Raw genomic sequence first — 6,259 nt, 5'->3', positions numbered from 1 at the left:
AATCTATAGGACGCGCACATGGAAAATCAAAAGTGCTAATTTTAAAGGCTTATATGCAAGTTATTGTCATAAAAAGTGTTTGGGGACCCGGGTTCTGCCCCAGGGGATATGGATCAATGCAACAAAAAGTTTTAAAAATGGCCGTTAATAAATAAATATAATAAAAGTGTAATATTCCTTTAATTTTTGTACCTGGGGGGTGTCTATAGTATGCCTGTGAAGGGGCGCATGTTTCCCGTGCTTAGAGCTGTCTGAGAGCAAAATTACATTTCTAAAGGAAAGAAAGTAATTTAAAAGTACTGGCGGTCTGACAATACAGACAAAAGTTCATTGATAAAAATGGCATCGGATTCCCCCACAGGGGAACCCCAAACCAAAATTAAAAAAATAAAAATGTGTGAGGGTCCCCCCAAATTCCATACCAGGCCCTTAAGGTCAATATAACGCCAATATAAAAAATTAAAAAAAAATAGTGTGGGGGCACCCCTCAAAATCCATACCAGACCCTTCAGATCTGGTATGGGTTTTAAGGGGAACCCCACGCCAAAATTTAAAAAAATGGCATGGGTACCCCCAAAAATCCATACCTGACCCTTATACGAGCACGCAACCTGGCAGGCCACAGGAAAAGAGGGCAGGGACGAGGAGAGAGCTGCTCCCCTCCTGACCCATACAAGGCCACATGTCCTCAACATTGGGAGCGGTCCCCCCAAAGCACCTTGTACCCATGTTGATGGGGAGAAGGGCCTCATCCCCACAACCCTTTCCCAGTGGTTGTGGGGGTCTCATCAAAATATGGAAGCCACCTTTAACAAGGGGACCCCCAGATCCCGCCCCCCATGTGAAATGGTAATGGGGTACAACTGTACCCCTACCATTGCACAAAAAATGTGTGAAAATGGTAAAAAAAAAAAAGATACTACATGCCTTGGGACAAGTCTTTTATTTAAAAAAATAATAAAACTGTCCCACGAAGTCTACGCTGTGACATACCGAAAAAAAAAAAAATCCTCCATGGGAGGCACCCGTCGTATTGAACGGCCGCTCTCAGTGACAGTTCTTTTATAACTGAGGACGGGGCCACACAATGACATCACCGGGTTACCCCGCCCCCTCTGACGTGCGGGACATCCCTATGGCTTCCCCATACATAACCAAGTGACACCGCCCCCTCTGACGCTACGGGAAAGCCATAAGGATGTCCCTGTCAGAGGGGGCAGAGTCACCCAGTAGTGTCAGTTATAAAAGAACTGTCACCCGAGAGGCATGTTATTATGGCAGATGCCTCCCATTGAGGCAGATCGTAGGCAGCTTACAGCTTTTTTTTTTTTTCAGTCCATCGGAGTGCAAGAAGAATCTGTGGGACAGTTTAAAAAAAAAAAAAAGTTCAATAAAGGACTTGTCCCAAGGCGTGTGTTGTCTTTTTTTTACTATTTTCACACATTTTTTGTGAAATGGTAGGGGTACATTTGTACCCCTTACCATTTCACCTGGGGGGAGGTCGGGATCTGGGGGTCCCCTTAAAAGGGGGCTTCCAGATTCCTATAAGCCCCCCTGCATGCAGACCCCCACAACCACCAGGCAAGGGTTGTGGGGATGAGGCCTTTCTCCCCATCAACATGGGAACAAGGTGCTTTGAGGGGGCCACTACCCCAAAGTTGAGGGCATGTGGCCTGGTACGGTTCAGGACGGGGGCGCTCTCTCATCCCCCTCTTTTCCTGTGGCCTGCCAGGTTGCATGCTCATAAAAGGGTCTGGTATATAGATTTTTGGGGGGACTCCAAGCCATTTTTTTTTTCATTTTGGCGTAGGGTTCCCCTTAATATCCATACCAGACCTGATATGGAATTTGGGGGGAGCCCCACGCATTTTTTTTATAAATTTTGGTTCAGGGTTCCCCTGTGGGGAAATCCCATGCCGTTTTTATCATTAAACTGTTATGTGTATTGTCGTACCCGCAATTCATTGTAGCCACAAGCAGTTTTAAATGACTTTTTTTCCTTTAGAAATGTCATTTGTCTCTGACTGTTCTAAACACGGGAAACATGCGCCCCTTCACAGGCATACTATAGACACCCCCCAGGTATGAAATTTAAAGGAATATTACATTTTTATTGTTTCACTTTAACCATTATTAAAATCACTGCTCCCAAAAAAACTGCAGTTTTTACAACTTTTTTTTGCATTAATACATGTCCCCTGGGGCAGGACCCGGGTCCCCAAACACGTTTTATGACAATGACTTGCATATTAGCCTTTAAACCTAGCCAATGACTTGCATATTAGCCTTTAGCACTTTTGATTTGTCCAGGGTGTTCTGTGGCTTTTCGAATTTGCCACGAACACCCCAAATTGTTTGCTGTTCGGTGAACAGGCGAACAGGCAATGTTCGAGTCGAACATGAGTTCGACTCGAACTCGAAGCTCATCCCTAGTGCCCATCAGTGCCACCTCATCAGTGCCACCATCAGTGTTACCCATCAGTGCCACCATCAGTACCACCTCAACAGTGCCCCCTATCGGTGCCACCTCATCAGTGAAAGAGAAAAGTTACCTGTTTGCAAAATTTTATAACAAAATATGAAAAAACACCCCAAATTGTTCGCTGATTGCTGAACAGGCGAACAGGCAATGTTCGACTCGAACTCGAAGCTCATCCCTAGTCATTGGGAAACCCGCTGACAGCTGATGAGTCATCCGTTGTTAAGGAAGTGGTGACCGGCTTCCCAGCCCGCTCCTTAGCAACCAACTATGTGATACAGCCAGAAAAATCCCGATAATGAATATTGAATGTTTTTTTACTCTCTGTTGCTTTTGTGAATTGGACTGAGATTACTGCATGTTTTTATTTTTTTGCCGATATTAACCGCACATTTTTCATTTTGCGCATAATCGTTTTTTGTCTTTCTTTGGTGAATTCGATTTTTTTATACCGAATGTGATAATTTATGCGAATCAGTCATGTGACCGCTGTTATCACTTGCAGTAAACGTTAGTGAATTGACCCCTCATTGTCTACATAGATTTCACGGTTTGGGATCTTGAGGTTCCTCAGTGGAAGTGTCCTGGAATTAGTCCTCTCTACCAAAATATTGGAGGTTCTTTGTCCGGTCTGATGAAATAATTGTATGAGTTGTAATCATAAGGAGAGAAAAGATAGAATTCTGTGTGGAAGGAACACATAGGAAGGAAAGGAAACCTCCCGGTGAAGGGCGGATCTCCCCAGCCTGTCTATGTGACTCTTATGGGATCCACATCCTAATTATAATGAGATGATCTGATCACCATGCGGGTCCCCAGAAGATCCCACAAGTCTTTATAATCACAGACAGCGTCTAGTAAGGCCGAGTCTTCCTGACCGGACTACATTCTCAACATCTCCTATGTACCAGTATTAGAAATGATACTTCTATGGACACTTTACATGGAAAACAATGTTTCTTTTTTTTTTTTTTTGTTTAGCAAAAATTGAAACTTTATTTGGTAACTTTTTTCACAACCTGAATATATTTTTATAAAAGGCAGAAATTTTTTTAGAAATGATACTTCTATGGCCACTTTACATGGAAAACAATGTTTCTTTTTTTGTAGCAAAAATGTAAACTTTATTTGGTAACTTTTTTTCACAACCTGAATATATTTTTATAAAAGGCAAAAAAATTTTTTAGAAATGATACTTCTATGGCCACTTTATATGGCAAAACAATATTTCTTTTTTTTTCTTCTTTTTTTAGCAAAAATGTAAACTTTTTTTTCATAACCTGAATATATTTTTATAAAAGGTCGAGAATTGTTTAGCAAAGATACTTCTACGGCCACTTTATATAGACAAATAATTTAAACACTGTGTCTTTTTTTTTCTTCTTAGATGGGAACTTTATTTGGTAACTTTGTTTTCTTTTTTTTTCTTGTCAACATTATTATTCATTTTGTTGTATAGAAAAAAATATATATATATTTTTTTTAATACCTTGAATATAAGTCTTATAATAGGCAGAGAAATGAACCTTAATGCAAAAATGCAGCTTTAGTTTCTGTAATGTGTGACACATTTTCTACGATTAATACAATTCCAAATCATTTTTCACTTATTTTTTTCCTATTTATTCTTTTAAAATGGGAGAAAAAATTTGGTAAGTTTTGACAAACATGCCATTGCTGTATGGCTGAAAAACAAGTATTAAAATAATAATAATAATAATAATAATAATAATAATAATAATAATAATCCAAGATTTTTCTGAATTTGGCAAGACAGTGCTTTGAGATGAATAATTCAGAGATAATTTATAAAAAAAGAAAAATATTGTCTTAACGTTATTATTCAGCTCCTTCCATGAAAATTATAATCTATTCCAGAGGAGCTTAAACTCTAATGGATGTCCCTTCCCCCACAGTCTCACACATTATTATTATTATTATACATTTATATACAGTGGCTTGCAAAAGTATTCACCCCCTTGGTTTTTTACCTATTTTGTTATATTACAGCCTTTAGTTCAATGTTTTATTTTATTTTTTATTTTATTTTTTCATCTGAATTCTATGTGATGGATCAGAACACAATAGTCTAAGTTGGTGAAGTAAAATTAGAAAAATCTATACATAATACTATTTTTCAGAAATAAAAAACTGATAATTGGCATGTGCGTATGTATTCACCCCCCTTTGTTATGAAGCCCATAAAAAAATCTCTGCTGCAACCAATTACCTTCAGAAGTCACATAATTAGTGAAATGATGTCTACCTGTGTGCAATCTAAGTGTCACATGATCTGTCATTACATAGACACACCTTTGTGAAAGGCTGTGATCTGGTCTGATGTATGGAGGAAGGTGATCTGGTCTGATTTATGGAGGAAGGTGATCTGGTCTGATGTATGGAGGAAGGTGATCTGGTCTGATTTATGGAGGAAGGTGATCTGGTCTGATGTACGGAGGAAGGGGATCTGCTCTGATGTATGGAGGAAGGTGATCTGGTCTGATGTATGGAGGAAGGTGATCTGCTCTGATGTATGGAGGAAGGTGATCTGGTCTGATTTATGGAGGAAGGTGATCTGGTCTGATGTACGGAGGAAGGGGATCTGCTCTGATGTATGGAGGAAGGTGATCTGGTCTGATGTATGGAGGAAGGTGATCTGCTCTGATGTATGGAGGAAGGTGATCTGGTCTGATTTATGGAGGAAGATGATCTGCTCTGATGCACAGAGGAAGGTGATCTGCTCTGATGTATGGAGGAAGGTGATCTGCTCTGATGTATGGAGGAAGGTGATCTGCTCTGATGTATGGAGGAAGGTGATCTGGTCTGATGTATGGAGGAAGGTGATCTGCTCTGATGTATGGAGGAAGGTGATCTGGTCTGATTTATGGAGGAAGGTGATCTGGTCTGATGTACGGAGGAAGGGGATCTGCTCTGATGTATGGAGGAAGGTGATCTGGTCTGATGTATGGAGGAAGGTGATCTGCTCTGATGTATGGAGGAAGGTGATCTGGTCTGATTTATGGAGGAAGGTGATCTGCTCTGATGCACAGAGGAAGGTGATCTGCTCTGATGTATGGAGGAAGGTGATCTGGTCTGATGTATGGAGGAAGGTGATCTGGTCTGATGTATGGAGGAAGGTGATCTGCTCTGATGTATGGAGGAAGGTGATCTGGTCTGATGTATGGAGGAAGGTGATCTGGTCTGATGTATGAAGGAAGGTGATCTGCTCTGATGTATGGAGGAAGGTGATCTGGTCTGATGTATGGAGGAAGGTGATTTAGTCTGATGTATGGAGGAAGGTGCTCTGCTCTGATGTATGGAGGAAGGTGATCTGCTCTGATGTATGGAGGAAGGTGATCTGGTCTGATGTATGGAGGAAGGTGATTTAGTCTGATGTATGGAGGAAGGTGCTCTGCTCTGATGTACAGAGGAAGGTGATCTGCTCTGATGTATGGAGGAAGGTGATCTGGTCCGATGTATGGAGGAAGGTGATCTGGTCTGATGTATGGAGGAAGGTGATCTGCTCTGATGTATGGAGGAAGGTGATCTGCTCTGATGTATGGAGGAAGGTGATCTGCTCTGATGTACGGAGGAAGGTGCTCTGGTCTTATGTACGGAGGAAGGTGATCTGGTCTGATGTACGGAGGAAGGTGATCTGGTCTGATACACGGAGGAAGGTGCTCTGGTCTGATGTATGGAGGAAGGTGATCCGCTCTGATGTATGGAGGAAGGTGATCTGGTCTGATGTACGGAGGAAGGTGATCTGGTCTGATACACGGA

The sequence above is a fragment of the Lithobates pipiens genome, unplaced genomic scaffold (assembly GCF_037356315.1).
Source record: "Lithobates pipiens isolate NorthernLeopardFrog02 unplaced genomic scaffold, aLitPip1_a1.2 Scaffold_41, whole genome shotgun sequence".
NCBI lineage: Eukaryota > Metazoa > Chordata > Amphibia > Anura > Ranidae > Lithobates > Lithobates pipiens.
Note: the sequence above shows the minus strand (reverse complement) of the source record.